The sequence below is a fragment of the Eurosta solidaginis genome, chromosome 3, assembly GCF_040869045.1.
Source record: "Eurosta solidaginis isolate ZX-2024a chromosome 3, ASM4086904v1, whole genome shotgun sequence".
In the NCBI taxonomy this organism is placed as follows: domain Eukaryota; kingdom Metazoa; phylum Arthropoda; class Insecta; order Diptera; family Tephritidae; genus Eurosta; species Eurosta solidaginis.
In genome coordinates this window covers 102890264-102910350 of record NC_090321.1, presented here as the reverse complement: position 1 = coordinate 102910350, position 20087 = coordinate 102890264, and the positions used below count along the sequence as shown (strand labels likewise).

The following is a 20087-nucleotide window of genomic DNA, read 5'->3' as shown; positions in this document are numbered from 1 at the left end:
TATTTTGACGACTTACTTATCTTTTCAAAGTCTTTAGAGCAGCACGACAAAATGTGTAAAAAGGTGATGCAGGTAGCTGCTACAAATAATATAAAATTTAACAAAGACAAACTGCAGTTCAGATTGTCAAAAGTGAAGTACATGGGATTTACACTTTCAAAGGACTGCTTGGAAATTAATAAAAACCGAATTGAATCTCTTTTAAAATTAAAAAAATCCTGACTCCAAGGTGGGTCTACAAAAAATACTGGGAATGATAAATTATTTACGGGACTTTTTGCCAAACTTGGCAAACATAACTGAACCCCTTCGAGAGTTGCTACGGAAGAATGTGCACTTTAGTGGGTTGCAAAAACACACGGATTGCATGAACCAAATTAAAAATCTGTTGGTAAATACTACATCCAAACTGACGCTAGCTCGTATGGTATAGGTGCTTGCCTACTGCAAGATAAAAAAACCAATTTCATGGGCGTCACGTGCACTAAGTGACACAGAGAAAAATTATGGCCAAATTGAAAAAGAGCTTCTGGCAATTTTGTTTGCTTGTAAAAAATTCCATTACTTTATATATGGGCGTGAAGTTTTGGTTGAAACAGTCCATAAACCTTTAGTTCCCCTCTTTGACAAAAGTATTGATAAAATTCCGTCAATGAGACTCCAACGTATCCCTACAAGACGGAGGTAACTAGTTCACCCACACATTCAAAGTTTTTTTCGCTCTCCACTAACACATCGACGTTTCTTGCTGTCATCGAAATGACAGCGTCATCTTAATACGACAATTTAATAATTATTCCGTGAAACATTTTAAAACGATGAAAAGCTATAATTGTGGTAATTAAACTAAAAAACTAAAAAAGTGCTTTTAGGTGTGACGTGTGTTAGCTGTTTAGGCACTTCTAAATTAACCTGGCGCATTAACTAGAGGCAGCCAAGTCCTCTTGCCGCCAATTGGAAGATTCGATTTCCAAAACTAAAAAAGGTAACGTTTTCAAGACAGTGCACAACCTAAACAAAGCTGGTATGAAAAGACGCGTGTCGAGATCCGTTTTTAGAATCTGAAAGTTGTATAGAATCGACGGGATGGCCTAGAAGGTTTCAGGTGGTCATACTAAATCGCTCCCGGGGAGTGTCCTTATCGCTACAACCAAAGCAACATTATTTACTCTCTGCTTTTCATTCATACGTATGTGTATTTTTAAATAATAAAAAAAATGTTATATTATTCTAATATATATCATCTCTGCCGGGGTGCGATTCAGCTCAGGATATGCCAAAACAACAAGAAACCTACAATTAAATGCAGATTCACGTGTCATTTGCCAAGGATTTACCGGTAAACAAGGTACTTTCCACAACCAACATGCTTTGGAATACGGTACAAAATTGGTTGGATGTATTTTCCCAAAAAAGGGTGGAACTACGCATCTTGGTTTGCCAGTATTTGCTTCGGTAATTTATATTGATTAGTATTGATTAAAAATTGCAATAGTAGATAATGTAATGTGAATTAAAATTGAATAGGTAGCCGAAGCAAAAAATGCAACTGATCCGCATGCACCTATTGTTTATGTGCCGCCACCGGGAGCTGCTGCTGCTATCATAGTAGTATTACAAGCACAACATTTTTTGATTGGTTGCATAATCGAAATTGTGCCCTAACATGATATGGTTCACGTTAAGCACGCTATGTTAAAGCAAAATAAATCTCGTCTAGTCAGGCCCGATTGTCCAGGATCATTGCACCATAAAGGGTAAGTAAATTGCCTACCATATTAAATATATAAACAACATATATGAATTTGTTAGTGATAATTTGTCATGCTTTTGTTGATAATCAACTGAAGAAGGCAAATACCAAAGAGTTCGAAGTTCATGTAAATACCAATTGATTTCTTTAAATAGCGTTTGGAGAACAAAACCCATATGTATGTATGCATACAACTGCATAGAAAGGGAGGGATTAATTAATTATGATCAGTAGATTTATAGGATTTTTATTATTTTCCCTGCGTCACCGTTGCCATTACATTGCGTTAAGAGACGACATCAACACCTTACCCACAACCAGTTAAAATTTTAGTAAATTTTGCTCTTTTCATTACTGATTCAAAACGTGGGAAGTTATATATGTAGCATTCCATGGAGAATGGTAAATTTTAGCAGACTTTCTCATTGCGGTCATTATTAATATTCAATCCCTAGAAGGTTCAATGTAGTCATATCAATAGGTCCGGAGATGGTCGGGTTAGTACCTCAATGGTGCTTGTTACCGGAACGTAGATAGATAATTTATAGAGGATTGCACAGTGACTTGCACATCTCCTTCACAGCACCTCATCGTAGCCGACTTTTTTGATGAACTCTAGCAGAGTTCTTGGCTTGAGGGATTAAATGTGGGAATGCACTGGCCATGGTGAGCCCATAAACTTAGCCCTACGTTTTGAGATTGCTTCGTATTCTTGGAGGATATGGTCCGCCGTCTGCTGATCGATCACAAAATCGGCATGTGTTATTCGATAGTATGCCCACTTTCTGCATACGGCTGCTCAGTCTATAATGCCCTGTAAGAAAGCTCTTGGGATTCTTCGATTATCTTTCGATAGGTCTATTATTGCCCTGTAGCGACTTGTGCTATAACTTCCTAACAGTAACTTAGATTGTCTCAAACCTGGCGTATTGCTCCAGTGTTCTTCGGTGTTGGGCTAGAGTGACTCCCGTTTCCTTAAGGAGAGTGCGTTCCTACTCTGCTAGTTTTTTTCTTTGAGTACAGGATTCACCGGGCAATTCCTGGCATAGAGGTCCGACGCCTGTTTGTGGAGTTTACTCAGGACCTGCATGTGTTTTTCAGCTTCATACGGCTGTGTTCTCAGTTGCCGTATTTTCTCATAATGTAATGAGGGCGTTAACAAAAAGAAGCCACAAAAGATTTGTAAAAGTTACGAGGACGTCGGGTTTTGGGATCAAGCCCAGAGCAACCTGTCCGATGCAACCATCCCTTGCACGTCACACACTGACAACGTCCTAAAAAGATTCTTTTCCGGCAAACGCAGCAAAACCATTTCTCGTGACCGGGGTCAGGAGAAGGACACGGATTGGGTTCGATACCTTCCCGGAGGAGGAGAGTATGGCGCAGACCCGCTGTATGGATCTGCTGGGAGGATGATAATTTGTGGGAGGGACGCAACAAACTAAACACTAGAGTCCGCCTGCTCATTACCCTGTACTCCCCTGTGGCCTGGGACCCAGTGCAACAGTACTACGTTGTGCACCCAAGGACCAGTGCTGACTTTATTTCGAACGCCACAATTGCCTTTAGTGGGGCCTGACTGTCTGACTGAGTATGGCAATTGTTTCATTGGAGTATCAGCGTTGAAGGTTCAGCTTAGCGCACCAACATATGGCGAATACTTCCGCTTGAAAGCTGCTCGTATGTGCTTTTAGAGGTACTGATATTTTGGCTCTGGGTCCGGAGACTCTGGCTTCAATCCCCTCTGGCGTCTTGGAACCAGGGGCGCAGAGAGAAAATCCGGGCGAGGGACTAAAAAAAATTTACGGGCTCCCTATAAAAAATCCACTAATACATTTGATTAACGTGAATTAATGACGTTTCATTCATAAATCATTATTGATGGATTACATCAAAAAAAATTTTTGCCACATCAACTAAATGATTTTTGGCTAAGAGCTGACAATAAAATTAACACAGAATATTTAGTATTTGTTTTATTTTATTGAAACGTAGAAATAAAATTCTCTTTTAACAGCCACATATTGTTTGAAATAATCTTTTCTAGTTATTTGGTAACATTTTCATACATTTCTGATAAGTTTAATGATGATTATAAATTTTAATTATTCAATATAGAATGTTCGGATATCAAAGAGTGGCTTTACTTGCTTTTTTCGCTGCAAAATTTTTTATAATAATATCAAAATTTAACTGTCTTGCCAAAACGGATGCAACACAAAGTGTGGCAAGTCCTAAAACTCGCTCTTTAGATGAACACGATCTATGAAAGTCTTTCATTCTTGAAAGGACGCTGAAGGAACGTTCTGCACTAGAAACAGTGACAGGTAAAGTGCAAAAGGTACGTAAACCAATACAAAAGTTGGGGGAAAATTGTATACATATTTTGAAAATAGACGCCATTTAGCAATTCCAATGGTGACAGACCTTTATCAAAATTTGCTTCGTAAATGTGTTTCAAGTGAACTACTTCAAATTCTAAGCTTTAAGAAATATCCGACTTGTATTTTTCGATAAATTTTGCTGCACTCGCCCGAACCGTAGTTTCATCCACGTCTTAAATTGCCACAAAGAGGAAAACTTTTCGTTCAAATTTCTCATAACTGCAAATCGTTCAGTAATGCCAATAATTACCGAATCAACGATCACCAAGAGTGTATTGTTTTTGAAATCAGACTCTGAATCATCCGTAATCATCTCATTTAAATTATCTTCAGAACGCCTTTTGGGTTTTCTCTTTCGAATGTCCGGAAACTTTGGCGAGATGTTCAGTTGAATAGCAACTGTTTTGCATTCGTTTAAAATTTTTTCCCATTGGTTCTTGATCAACTTCAAATCAGCTAATAAGGCATCTAGATGTCGGACCTCAAAATCTGTGGTGGCGGCTCTCGCTTGGAGGACCACGCTTCTTTCATTAATGGTATGGTTTTGAACGAAATTGAGGACAGCAAGATACATTCGAACTTGTTGATGTACTTGAGAATGCCGGTAACATCGCCGTATGCTTGCGCAGTCAAATTTGGCTTTTGGCTGAAAGACTATGAAGAGAGCTAGGTACATTTTTTTTGAGGATGTCACATCGTTGTGGAGTGCTGCCGAAGAAAATAATTGCAGCCGTACAACATTCTTCAGCATCAACACCACATAAATTGATAGCGTTTTCTTTTCTGAAATAAATTGTTGCCTAAGTAAATGGTAATACCCTACCCCCATCGGGTTAGGGGGTCAGAATATACCCGCGGTAGGAATGCCTGTCGTATGCGTAAGAGGGGACTAAAATATCAGATTCCAGGGGCTGTGTAGCGCAACCCTGCAGGTTGCCAGCGCAATATATAGCTTCCCCAAACCTAATTGTCAACCTCACCTATCCAGGCGTTGCCTGTTTTTATAAGCTTTTATTTACTTTCACTTTTGTTGTCTGTAATGGAATCTTGCAAGTTAAATTTGATACACTTCCCGGTGTCCGATTGAGCTGAAATTTTGCACACATGTATAACTCCGATGACAATGCAATATTACTTTGTTATAATTCGATAAATTAATCGATAACACAGTTATCGGTAAAGATTTGTATTTACTTTGGCATAACAGCCTAAGTCCCATACAAACACGCCGGTACCTATCCGTGGATTGTGATATTTGGACGTGGTGAATCACGTGTCACGCGTGGTGAATCTCATCGCTTGCGAAAAGCGGAGACACAACCCTCTGTTGTATTTCTGTGTATAACCAACATAGCTGAATTTTTAAGGCTGTTTAACCCTGTAATCTTTTCTGTAATTTATTTTGCTTTTGGAAAAATTACCTATTTAAAAAAAGCTGGCTGAAAAATATTGGCATAACAGCTTAAGTTAAATCAAGAATGGAAAATCTTTGGAAAATTTGAGCAGATGTGGCAATTTCGCGCGTCCGTTGAACGAAATATTGACAATCTGCTGATCATCGCTAAGAAATTAGCGACATTCCATCAACTAAGCAGCACTTTAGCAATACTACTGTTATTATTTGGCCGCTCAAACACACAAATATTAATTGTGCATTAAATCTAAAATATACAAATACACCATAATAATTTACACGGCCAAAGCCATAATAATTCACACGGGTCATCAATTCTTTCTCTGATTCAAAATCTGAACTACCAGCGCTACCGTCAACAGCTCAGTGTCATCATTGCCAGTAGCGCCAATAACACCAAACTCGTGCCTGACACACAAAAGTCGTTTCACTCAATAGCGCAAGTAAAATGTACTACGCACTCACTACTAAGTAGCGTCAAAAATTCGCTTGGAGTCATTTCGTCAATGAGCTACCATTGAGCTGGCACCGCATTGGCGCTGGCGCCATGCAATTTACATCACTAAAATTGCGCGAATGCCCAGGCTCATGACTTCAATACTTATATTTACAATGCTTTAAACTTTAAATACACCTCTGAAGTTGCTGCGCATAAAATGTGTACTAATAAATTCCAATACGCATTATACGCAGATGTAACTGATATATGTGTTTTTGTTTCACCCCCTATACTTATATTTAAAGCTTTTATAAGAACAAGCTTCTATTACTTGTTAATAAAACGAACTAAAAAGTAAAAAATAAAATTAAAGAAAAAAAACTTTTTTAAAAATAAGCTTTTATTATTTTGGTTAATAAAATTAACTAAAAAGTAAACAATAAATTGACTCTAAAGAAATATAACACTTTATAAGTTCATTGTAAGCTTAAACGATAATTAGGCTTTTTCGTCTGCGACAAAAAAATTCTATATTGTACATAATTATATATTTTTAACATTAAAACTTTACACCTAAATTATTAAATCTTACAGTTTATATCACAGTCCTAATTGTTCTAATAAAAGCGTGTTACATTGCGATAGCAAGAAAAGGAGATCCTAAATGTTCTTAATTATACCATCAAAATTTAACACGTTTTTTATTAGAACAATTAGGACTGTGATATAAACTGTAAGATTTAATAATTTAGGTGTAAAGTTTTAATGTTAAAAATATATAATTATGTACAATATAGAATTTTTTTGTCGCAGACGAAAAAGCCTAATTATCGTTTAAGCTTACAATGAACTTATAAATTGTTATATTTCTTTAGAGTCAATTTATTATAAGCTTTTATTTACTTTCACTTTTGTTGTCTGTAATGGAATCTTGCAAGTTAAATTTGATACACTTCCCGGTGTCCGATTGAGCTGAAATTTTGCACACATGTATAACTCCGATGACAATGCAATATTACTTTGTTAGAATTCGATAAATTAATCGATAACACAGTTATCGGTAAAGATTTGTATTTACTTTGGCATAACAGCCTAAGTCCCATACAAACACGCCGGTACCTATCCGTGGATTGTGATATTTGGACGTGGTGAATCACGTGTCACGCGTGGTGAATCTCATCGCTTGCGAAAAGCGGAGACACAACCCTCTGTTGTATTTCTGTGTATAACCAACATAGCTGAATTAGGCTGTTTAACCCTGTAATCTTTTCTGTAATTTATTTTGCTTTTGGAAAAATTACCTATTTGAAAAAAGCTGGCTGAAAAATATTGGCATAACAGCTTAAGTTAAATCAAGAATGGAAAATCTTTGGAAAATTTGAGCAGATGTGGCAATTTCGCGCGTCCGTTGAACGAAATATTGACAATCTGCTGATCATCGCTAAGAAATTAGCGACATTCCATCAACTAAGCAGCACTTTAGCAATACTACTGTTATTATTTGGCCGCTCAAACACACAAATATTAATTGTGCATTAAATCTAAAATATACAAATACACCATAATAATTTACACGGCCAAAGCCATAATAATTCACACGGGTCATCAATTCTTTCTCTGATTCAAAATCTGAACTACCAGCGCTACCGTCAACAGCTCAGTGTCATCACTGCCAGTAGCGCCAATAACACCAAACTCGTGCCTGACACACAAAAGTCGTTTCACTCAATAGCGTAAGTAAAATGTACTACGCACTCACTACTAAGAAGCGTCAAAAATTCGCTTGGAGTAATTTCGTCAATGAGCTACCATTGAGCTGGCACCGCATTGGCGCTGGCGCCATGCAATTTACATCACTAAAATTGCGCGAATGCCCAGGCTCATGACTTCAATACTTATATTTACAATGCTTTAAACTTTAAATACACCTCTGAAGTTGCTGCGCATAAAATGTGTACTAATAAATTCCAATACGCATTATACGCAGATGTAACTGATATATGTGTTTTTGTTTCACCCCCTATACTTATATTTAAAGCTTTTATAAGAACAAGCTTCTATTACTTGTTAATAAAACGAATTAAAAAGTAAAAAATAAAATTAAAGAAAAAAAAACTTTTTTAAAAATAAGCTTTTATTATTTTGGTTAATAAAATTAACTAAAAAGTAAACAATAAATTGACTCTAAAGAAATATAACACTTTATAAGTTCATTGTAAGCTTAAACGATAATTAGGCTTTTTCGTCTGCGACAAAAAAATTCTATATTGTACATAATTATATATTTTTAACATTAAAACTTTACACCTAAATTATTAAATCTTACAGTTTATATCACAGTCCTAATTGTTCTAATAAAAGCGTGTTACATTGCGATAGCAAGAAAAGGAGATCCTAAATGTTCTTAATTATACCATCAAAATTTAACACGTTTTTTATTAGAACAATTAGGACTGTGATATAAACTGTAAGATTTAATAATTTAGGTGTAAAGTTTTAATGTTAAAAATATATAATTATGTACAATATAGAATTTTTTTGTCGCAGACGAAAAAGCCTAATTATCGTTTAAGCTTACAATGAACTTATAAAGTGTTATATTTCTTTAGAGTCAATTTATTGTTTACTTTTTAGTTAATTTTATTAACCAAAATAATAAAAGCTTATTTTTAAAAAGTTTTTTTTTTCTTTAATTTTATTTAGAATAGAACAACAATGCTTGCGTAAAACTTTATCCAGAAAAGAAAACGCTATCATAGCTGCGGGTTGCACAAGGCGAGAAATCAGCATTCGAGTTTTTGTCGAGAATGTGACGTAGTGCTCCGTTGTAAGCTCCTTTCATATTGGCGCCGTTATCGTACCCTTGTGCACGACAATCTTCAATCATGTATGGCAAATTAGATCAGCGATTTTCTGAGCAGTTTTTTGGTTACAATTCACGAAAGCCAAAATCTGTTCTGGAATTGTAAATTTGTTGCTTTCGAATTGAAATGGAGTGAGCGCAAAATGAACGTAGTCAACGTGACTAGCATCAAGCATAGCATCAACGATAATAGCAAAATACTTAGCTTTCTAGCCTTGATCTAATATAGTTTCCCTCACATGCTTTGCACAAATATCTATAAACTCGTTCTGAATGTCTGGGGAAAGATAGTGAACTTGTAAACGTTTGTGCTGCTATTGTGAAATCCTAAATTTCTCCAAATGATCTCTAAGTATCGGATCATAATGGCTTATGAGACCTTAGATGCCCAAAAAATGTCCATCCTTTCGCTTTTTGAAAAAAAAAATAGTTTCCAAAATTCTATATAAAATTTCTTTCCACTTTTGAGTTTCAGTGATTAGCTGTTCATTGATAAGTGTATCAATTGTAGCCTCCTTTCGAATTAGGTTTTGTAAAGATCGCCACTGAATATAATATTTAATGTGATCTTCAGTAATTTCGTGTGATGGCAGTTTAGCGTATAGCTTCTTCCATACCTGGAATTTCGACTATTCGCCAGGACAACAAATTTTAGGTCGATTTAAAGTATTGGTGCTTACCAGACGACATGGTAGGCAATAAAAAGCATTGCTACTGGCACTCCACACCAACCAGTGACGCTCCACTTTCTCTCCATTTGGCAAGATTCTGTTTAACAACGAGGTAGGAAATGCCTCGTCATGACAATCACGTGGAAAAATAACAGGGCACTTTTGATGACCTCGACGAATTATTTCGTTAAATTCTTCAGATCGCAAAAACTCATTATTCACGGTACCGATATCGAAGTCGTTTAAATAATCCAGACTTTGATACAGAGTTGGTGGTATTGTTGGAAGGCTTTTTGAAGATGAACCTTCATCAGTGTTACCACGAAAACTTTACGATTTCGGATTCATGTAAACATATATTTTTGTTTGATGTTTTTATTGTCTCGAGTATTTGTCAAGAGGACGGAGTTTTTTTATAACATAGGTCCTGGTTCTTGATAGGGTTTTCAGCTTGGTCATTAAAACAAACTTCTGGTAACAATACGGACTCATTCAGTCTATGTGAGATCCTTATGAACCGGCCACTTCAACCTAACCTATATTTTGTGTTTTGGTTTGTACTTTAGAATCTACCGGTTAAGTAAGCGATGTCAGCTAACTAAGCGCCTTCAAATGTAGATCCATAAGGAACATGAGGTCGCCAGAGCCTCGGCTGTTAAAGAAACAGGATTCGCCACGGGTAGGTGACGTTGACAATTGGGTTGGAGAGGCTATATATTGCGCTGGCAACCCATTGAAAGGATTGCGCTACAAAACCCCTTGAATCAATTTGGTATTTTAGGCGCCTCTTACGACAGGCATAGCTACCACGGGTATACTCTAAGCCCACTAACCCGCTGGAGCCATGAGAAGCGTGAGTGCACTTTGGGTGTCGCAAGGCAAGTTCCGTCGTACCTGGTGTTGCTGGGTGAGCGGCCAGACAAGGCAGCAGGGTACACATGCACCATTCAGGAGGATACCCTCGCTGAGCCCAGAAAATCTGGGAAAATTAGATGTACTGCTCAGATCCAGCAAACGAGTATCTTCTGTACTGGCATATGATAAACTTGCAGACAACCAAACGTTTACTTTCCTGTCCAAAAGGGAATTGGTGCTCGGCACTGCTGCTAAAGGAGAATAGACGTAATCATATCAATTCGTTCCCGGGTTACTCGGGGAAAGCAGTTTTAGCAGTACTTTGCCCGTTTCAATTTGCACATCCATTCAAAGATCTTCGCATAATGGATTAAACAGTCATCTGCATTTATTCGTTTATGTTTTTGCAGCACGCCTAATTTACTATCTATTACCCCAACATCTATCAATTATCCCTTGTTATAATCTTCGGGTACCCCCGCTACCGAAAGATGCCTTGGCATGGTGGAGGTTCACTTGAATTTACTTTACAGGTCCTGATTCTGGTTATCTAAAATCCCCTTGAGTATCTTGTATTTATCAAGCACTTCCGGTTATATTAAAAACTTATTATCTATCTTTACTGATATTCGTTTCTTTTTCATTCTAGGTAATTCGACTTGACGATGTGGGCATAGCAATATTCCAGCTGTGGATGTAAGAAGAACGTACATTAAGAGCTCAAACTACAAGAAAACTGCGACAACTGTCCCTCGGCCTTTTTAGTATCACATATAAGGCCCTACCACGCATATTATGGGAAAGGGTCAAGTTCAAAGGCTCAACATCACCTGCAAATCGACTTTGATAGCACGAAATGGGGCTGCATATATTCCGGTATTATATCTACAACACTCATATCTATGCAAACTGATACTAACAACACCACCCGCGCAGGAAAAATTGAGCACCATCAGTGTGAGCTTCGAAACTCAAAATGGTTTCAGAAAGGGCACGACTACGAATGAGTTTATGTCTTTACATATGTAGTTTGTACATATAAATATGCACATATGTAAGGTTTACTAGAAAATTAAGGAAATTATTTGTAAAAACCATTGAATACATAATTTATTCATAATTAAATATTATTTAAACAAAAGGGACGCGTTTCATTCATATAAAAAGCGAATTGACAGAAGGTAACCGGTACGGGTAACCGATAGGCCAGTTACCCGTGTTGTTGTTGTTGCATATGTGTTGGTTAGCGATAACGAAAACATACCTAATGAAGTAACTTCAAAATGTAAATAACATCGATCGAGAAGGAATGTCGAAAACATAATAAGTAAGAGCGAGAAAGCGAGTCACACGTACACTATTTTGAGAGAGCGCATGCGTTACCTTTTTCACGACAGCAATGTAAAAGTCATTAAGACGATAATTGGTGACCAAGTTATTGGTAACGATTAAGTAATCGATTAGGTAACGGGTACCTGTCTTGTAGGGATGAGACTCAATAAAAAAGATGAAATAAATTTGGAGGGTTGCATTCATCATATAAGTATGTCGGATGAAAAGCGAAAACTATTTGAAAATGAGACTCAGAAGGATTCCGACCTAAAAGAAGTATTGAAATATTTTAAAATAGGTTGGCCTAAGACAAAAAATTGTTTATCGCCATGTCTAAAATACTTAAGTAGACTTAAAAATGATATTATTTGTGAAGGAGGCTTAGTTTTATTGGGTGAAAAAATAGTGGTATCCAAAAGCCTGCAAAATGTTGTCCTGAATTGGTTACATGTGTCCCATTCAGGTAGTGAAAAAATGAAAAAAAAGGGCTTGAATGATTTTTTACTAGGTGTGCATAAATAATGACATAGACTCATACGTATCCCAGTGCAAAATATGTCAGAAATACGCTTACGCGGCACAGAAAGAACCTCTGATAAGTCACGAAACTCCGTCTGTCCCATTTGAAAGGGTTTTCGCAGATATAGCAATGTTTTTAGGGAAAAGTTATCTCGTACTCGTTGATTCGTATTCGAAATGGATTCAAGTTTTAAACATAAAAAGTAAGTCCGCTGTCGAAGTAATTTCAGCCCTTAAGACCGTATTTGCGACTTTTGGAATACCAAAATATTTTGTTTCGGACAACAATCCTTTTAACAGCAATGAGTTTACAAGTTTTAGCAAAGAATATGAACTCAAAGTCATCTTCTGTTCACCAAATTATTCACAAAGCAGAGGTTTTGCAGAAAAGGGAGTACAAATAACCAAAAAATTACTTAAAAAATGCTCGGATTCCAAGAGCGACTTAAATTTGGCGCTTTTAGAGTATAGAAACACCCCTGTGAAAGGCATGGATGCCTCACCTGCACAACTGTTGATGTCGCGCATAACTCGAACCCGAATCCCAATTTCAGAGGAATTTTTAAAGCCGAAAATAGTTACAGAGGTGCTTTGGAGGTGCAGAGGAGGTTGGAAAACAAAATGCACAAAATAAAAAGTATTTTGATAGACAGACAAAACAAAAACAAATGTTTAAGGAGGGGCAAAAGGTGTGGGTGTGGGCTAAAAATGAATGGGTAGAAGGTGTAATTATTGAAAAACTAAATATGCCGAGATCTTACTTGGTCAAGTTAAGCACAGGGGAAGTGTATCAGCGAAACACACGGCACCTAAAAGGGTAAAATATTTCATCATATGATACAATGCCAGTTTTGCCAAACACCCAAAACAAAGCTAATGATAAACAAGTAAGAACGGGACTGTCTTCGGCTGTGCCGAAGACTTCATACCTTTCATGAATGGGGCTGAACAATAATCTTATCCCGTTCGTAATCTCCGAATAATCGGATGTATAAGATAAGAAATATATAGTGAACAGATCTACATACCTAAACGATTTTTAAGATAAATATAAAATAAAAAACAGGTAGGTACTGTGTGTGAGGATGCAAAGTTTCAGGTTTTTTGTGGTCTGCGTGTAAAAACTATGACTACGAATCACGTATTTCAACAATATATGACGTAAACGTAACTATTTCATGAAATCTGATGAATTTTGAAGCTTCTAGCCGTAAAAAAGGGGCAAAAATTACAGTTTATATGGGGTATATAATATATATACCACCGATCTCTATGATTTTTTCAGACAACAATTTATGCTATATACGTAAGCATTTGGTGAAATTTGAAGCTCCTAGCTGTTAAAATGGGGCAGAAATTGCGCAAAGTTTCTTATCTGAACAATCGGTTGTATGAGATATATACTATATATACCACCGGTCTCTATGATTTTTTCAGACAACAATATATGCTATACACGTAAGCATTTAGTGAAATTTGAAGCTTCTAGCTGTTAAAATGGGGCCGAAATCACAAAAAAAAATATATATACTATATATATATTATATATATCACCGATCTCTATGATTTTTTGACACAACAATGTATACTATATACGTAAGCAATCGGTGAAATTTTAAGATTATAGCTGTTAGAATGGGGTAGAAATTGCGAAAAGTTTCTTATCTGAACAATCGGTTGTATGAGATATATACTATATATACAACCGATCGCTATGATTTTTTGAGACAACAATATATGCTATATACGTGGGCATTCGGTGAAATTTGAAGCTTATAGCTGTTAAACTCGGGCTAAAATTCCGAAAATATACATATATACTATATATATATACTATATATACCACCATATATATAATATATATACCACCGATCTTTATGATTTTTTCAGACAACAATGTATGCTATATGCGTAAGCATTCTGTGAGCCTCCAGCTCTTAAAATAGGGCAGAAATTACGAAAAGTTTCTTATCTGAACAATCGGTTAGGGGGGATATATACTATATATACGACCGATCTCATCAATTTTTTCAGGCAACAATATGTGCATTATACGAAATTATATGGTGAAGTTTGAAGCTTCAATCTGTTAAATTGAGTAAGATATGACAAAAATCCTCTTTTTCTGAAAAATCGGTTGTATGGAGGATATATGCTATAGTGGTTCGATCCGGCCGGTTCCGACAAATGTCTAATCGGACACCCAAATACACACGCTCACCAAATTTTATCAAGATATCTCAAAAATAGAGGGACTAGTTTGCATACAAACAGACAGACGGACACACGGACAGACGGACATGGCTAAATCAACTCAGCTCTTCATACTGATTACATATTTCGGTATACTTAATGGTGGGTCTATCTATTTTCCTTTAAGGACTTACAATTTTGGGTTTCGTGACGAAATTAATATACCATTTCATTTTCATGAAAGGTATAAAAAGAGGCAACGACAGAACGCTCGCCTTATCTTTTACGGCCAAGATCACGGTTTCAGTCGACCACTGATTAAATTTTAAACTAATTTCATAAAAATACGTAAAGTAAAAATATTACTGACGTTAATATATTCATTTATATTTCATATTCCATTTTCTTTAACCTACAGTGATGCTTGTGTATAAATTGAAAAATTGAAATTAAAGCTAAATATTTGAATTTGATAATATGATATATAATTTGCACATATGAATTATTACTCTCAAAGTTTACATCACTTCTTGGGGGAAAGATATAAGACGTAAAAGTATGAATTTAAGAATGTTATTTTATTTTATATATGTATATATAAAACACAGAATTGTACGTAATATCTTGGAGGAAAGATGTAAGAATATACATAGAGATGGCAACCCGTAAATGCTCGTATGCGTTAGCTGCTCTTATGTATATTAATGCATGCTCTCTAGTGACATATATATGTAGACTAGACTGGCGGCAACTCGTATGGAGAAAAATAAATATTTAAAATCCTGAAATTTTTTCTTCTTAAAACATGAGGTTAGAAGTAAAAAGAAATGGTGTAATTTTTCAGCCCGATGCGATGATGCTAAAACGTGCCTTGTGGAGCTCAAAGTAGGTATAATATATACATATAGATAATCGTGTTTACTTTATTGCGCTTTAAGCCAATTACACATCGCAATTAGGAAAACAGCTGACAAAGTCTTGTTCTTCTTGTCCATATTTGTAATATAGTCGGTGGCATTGCATTGTTTTGAAGCTAAAAATTAACAAGTCGGCAAAAAAAATGAGTTATAAATCGTCAGCGGGCATTTCAAAGAAAAGACTACGTTCTGAACAAGATATATTTTTAGTGGGGAAATGTGAGAGTGTCATTTCTGGGGCCAAGTTGCTATCAGGGAAACAGGTGCTCCAATTATTATTTTACAAAATGCGCAAGGAAAATATGAGTTTGCAATTCAGTATGAAATTCACGATTGGTGCCACGATTGAATTTTGGGAAAAAGCAAACATACCTACAATGAAAGAAGGCAATTGTATTAAAAAATTAAAAATACTTTACCAAAAAAATTGCAAATTTCCATATGCAAAGTATCGCAAAAATGAAGCAGACTTTTTAGATAAAATTGAGAACTACATATTCGACTTAGCAGCCCCGAATGGATATAATAAAAATACAGGAAGATAAAGATTTTCTTTTGCTTCAAAGGAAAAAGTTCGTCCAGGTAGTATGTGTGGTGCGGATACTGTATTGGCTAGAAAACAAAAACGCGAAGAACAACGAATGGAAGAAGAAAGAAAGCGTTATGAAAAGCATCAAATCCAAGGAAAGTACATTTTAGTTTAAGTTTGCAGTTTTTTTTTTAATTTTAAGTCACTTTCATATATCTAGCTGCTGAAAATACTAACGCTTTTGGAAGCACTTTCCCCGAAGACAGTGATATGGACTGTGTACCTGGTGAAGAAAATGTGCCTACTGATATAATTGATAGTGAAAATACTGAAATTAGGTTAGAACTAACAAAACCAAATCACGGAAAAATTAATTTCATTGATGATAGAATGCTTGCGAGTATGGGCAAATGTAGGCTCTCTACAAGAGATGGCGAGTGCAACGGTTTCCGTCTTCGTAAGCAAAGTGCAAGAAGTTAATGGTGGAAAATTGCCGATAAAATGGAAGATTTAGTCCTCAATCGAACCACAGTATATTTATTTATTTATTTATTTGTTAGTCTATAAATTTTACAATTAATCAGACTAAATATGAATGAGTGAATGAATATAAATGCGGATTACAGTGTAAAAATAACAAGCATACATAGTGAGCAAAATTATATTATAAAATATGTATATACATATATTATTGAATCAGTTGTTGTATATTATTGATTATCAGTGCTCTCGGAATGGACGTGATTTCGAGCAGCCGATGTACATTTAACACACAATAGTAGGGCTGCGATGTGTGGGAGGTTGGAAAGGACGTGCTTCCAAGCCACCCGCCCAAAGTAACTATTGATTATTAGTGCTGTCAGAATGGACGTAATTTCCAGCAGCTGATGTATATTTAACACACAATGAGTAGGACTGTGATGTGTGGGAGGTTGGAAAGGTCGTGATTCCAAGCCACCCGCCCAAAAGTAACTATTGATTACCAGTGCTGTCGGAATGGACGTGATTTCGAGCAGCTGACGTATATTTAACACACAATGAGTAGGGCTACGATGTGTGGGAGGTTAGAAAGGACGTGATTCCAAGCCACCCGCCCAAAGTAACTGGAGCATGTAACAGATTTAGTTTAAGATGTGATTTTGAAACAGTTATGAGTTCAAGGCAGTGAGTATATATTTTTTTATACTGTAAAGTGTGTCGCAAGTATCAATATTATTGCAGTGATTATTGAAATCTTGACACAGACAACGAAGAGGTCCATGCATTTCAAAATTCGATCTACATGTGTTTAAATATAGTGGTTGGAAATACCGAGAGGGCCTAAAAGGGACATTAAACATCACCTCGCCAAGCAGAAATGAGAAAGAATTTTCGTCGCAGACAAGCAGAAGAGATTACTGATGGATTCAATGTAATAAATTTGTATTTCTGAATACGTTTATAAGTATGTTTGATTTTTTATCCTGCTTTAGATTCATGAAATTTGTGTCCTTCACTGGGATGGTAAGCTTCTTCCAGAAATCAGTGGCACCGAAAAAAAAGGATCGATTGTCTCTCGTTGTAACGGGGCAAAACATGCAGAAACTGCTAGGTATACCTAAAATGGAAAATTCAAAGGGAGAGACTATATCTGTGGAAATTGTATCATTTGATACAACGGCTGCTAATACTGGACTTAATAATGGAGCTGCTTTCCTGCTTGAAAAAAGAATAGGCCGCACTCTACTTGTCTTCCCATGTCGTCATCATATTAGCGAGCTGTTGGTAAAAGCAGTGTTTCAATTGAATTTTGGTAAATCATCAGCCCCGGATGTTCCACTTTTCAATAGTTTTTCTAGCTACTGGAAAAATATTAACCCTAAATCCTTCAATCCTGTTGGATTGCTGTGTCAAGAAGTGCACCAATCAAAAGAAAATTTCCCGTGGTGATACTTATGTTTGTTGTTGGCTCTGTGATAATATGGCTCATGTTATCTGTGCCGGTTTCTCTCACATAGGTGGTCGGGTGGTTGACCTAATATCCAGCAAAATTGGACTGAACTGGACATGTCATGATTGTCGTTCCGTAGAAAATGACATGCGAGCTTTTATGAGGCAAACTCAGAAAGAGTTCAACAACATTTTTATTGGGTTTCGTGACCTTAACGAAAGATTCAAAACGATGGAGGCTCACTTTAAAAAATTGAAAGTGATATCTGAATCCCCAAAACGAAAGAAATGTATGCCCAACAATGACTCCAACTTGTCTTCGAGTCAGGGGCAAGGCTGTCCTCCTACGAATGTCCCTTCAACCGCGTTGACTAATACGAACAGGCTAACCAAAGACGTTATGAACAATGCAGCTCAGGAATCTCCACAAGAATCTACACAAGGTTGTGTCGAGACTTCCAGTGAGACGATCTATGGCAAATTAAACGATGCACGAACTAATAGTGGTACTTTTGCGGCTGTTTGTTCTACGTCACCAATGTTGATTTCGCTGGACTCCCCAATTCATCCTACACCTCCACCGGTATCTTCAGCTCCAACAATAACAGTTACCGATACTGGGGTTGTTGCTAGCGATACAAGTGTACCTGAAAAAATAGTACGGGCTCGATAACCAACGCTATAACGGCCGCACCTTCCCAGCTCTCTGGTGCGCTATCCGCTACTCCTTTGCAGGTGACTGCCGTGCCGCCTCGTAGGGCTGTATTTGTGTCCCGATTACACGCCTCGCTTACCGAAAATGACATTGCTCATTACGTTTGCTCTAAACTTGGTGTTGCACCCACTAGTAACATCAATGTGTATAAATTTAACTTTAAATATGAGAGAGACATCTCCTCATTTAAAATATCCCTTTCAGATGAATATTTCGATAAGGTACTTGATTCCTCTTTTTGGCCCAAGCATACTGTGGTTCACTTGTTCACGAGAAAGGCGAGGGCCGAACCTGTTTTATTACAGCCAAAAAACGGTATGACGAACACAGTAATAACAACACAAAGGTAATTGCTGATCTGTCCCGTCTTCTCATTAATTATCAAAATGTTCGTGGTTTACGATCAAAACTTGTTCCATTCTTCCTTAATTCTTTCAACTTTTCTGCACAAGTTGTAGCTTTTACGGAGACCTGGCTAAAGCCTGATAATAACAATTCTGAGGTTTTTTCAAATAAATATGCTGTTTATCGGCGTGATCGCATCTCTAGAGCGGGAGGTGTCCTTATTGCTGTTGAATCTAACCTATCGTCTGAGTTGATTTCGCTGGACAATATCTCTCATATCGAATTCATAGCAGTTAGGCTTTCATTCGGTAGCTATAGCGTAATTGTTTGCTGTTCGTATATACCACCTCGTTCGGATATGGATGTTTATGCTAGTCATAGCTCGGCCATCTGTGATTTGCATTCACAGTTGGGAGATAACGATCGACTTGTTGTTGTTGGTGACTTTAACTTGCCAACAGTTAGTTGGGTTAATATAAGTGATTCAAATTTTTTAACTCCCACTGCTCAACATGAGTTTCTCAATTGCTTGTTAGACTCATCTCTTTTACAGATTAACAATGTTCCAAATAGTGGAAATCAAATGCTGGATTTAGTATTTGTGGATGGCTCGGTGGGTACTGCCCTTACGCAAATACCACCTTTATCCCTTCCAGAAGACCCTCTTCACCCTACGCTAGAGATATCACTTGATATCAGCCTACCCCGTAGGATTCAAGTACAGTCTCGTCCCCGATCTAGATGCTTCTACAAAGCGAATTTCATTATGCTCAATGATCTGTTGGCTTCCCATGATTGGTCGGATCTCTATGCTTGCACTGATGTCGATTCGGCTATCTCTATATTTTACAGTACGCTTGATAGCTTCTTTGATACCTGCATTCCTACTCGCTATACCCTATGTTCGAATAAGCCCCCTTGGTTTTCAAGGCAACTTATCAGACTTAATAACATCAAATCTAGGCTTTATAAGAGGTTCAAGAAATCTGGAGCATCTGCAGACCTCTCTAAATATTTAATAGCTCGTTCTAAATTTCACCGTCTTAATCAGCTTTGTTATAAAAATTACTTGAGTTGTTGTAAAGCCCAATTTTTTAGAAATCCAAAAAAGTTTTACAGTTTCGTAAATTCAAAGCGGAAAACTTCTGGGTATCCTTCCTCATTAACCTTTGGAGGTAAAAAAGCTTGCACTGATGACGACGTTGCTGAACTATTTTCTGAGTTCTTTA

General features: G+C 36.8%; 1 long non-coding RNA gene across 2 annotated transcripts; it reads left to right on the top strand.

Annotated features, from left to right (window-relative positions):
- The first annotated feature begins 999 nt into the window (after positions 1–999).
- Positions 1000–11472, top strand: LOC137246565 (uncharacterized). Of its 2 annotated transcripts, none has more exons than XR_010951560.1 (4): positions 1000–1189; positions 1266–1455; positions 1532–1757; positions 11029–11472. It is a non-coding gene; the product is annotated as an uncharacterized lncRNA (long non-coding RNA). The 2 variants fall into 2 exon arrangements; XR_010951559.1 differs by having other exon boundaries at positions 1528–1757.
- Positions 11473–20087: the final 8615 nt, after the last annotated feature.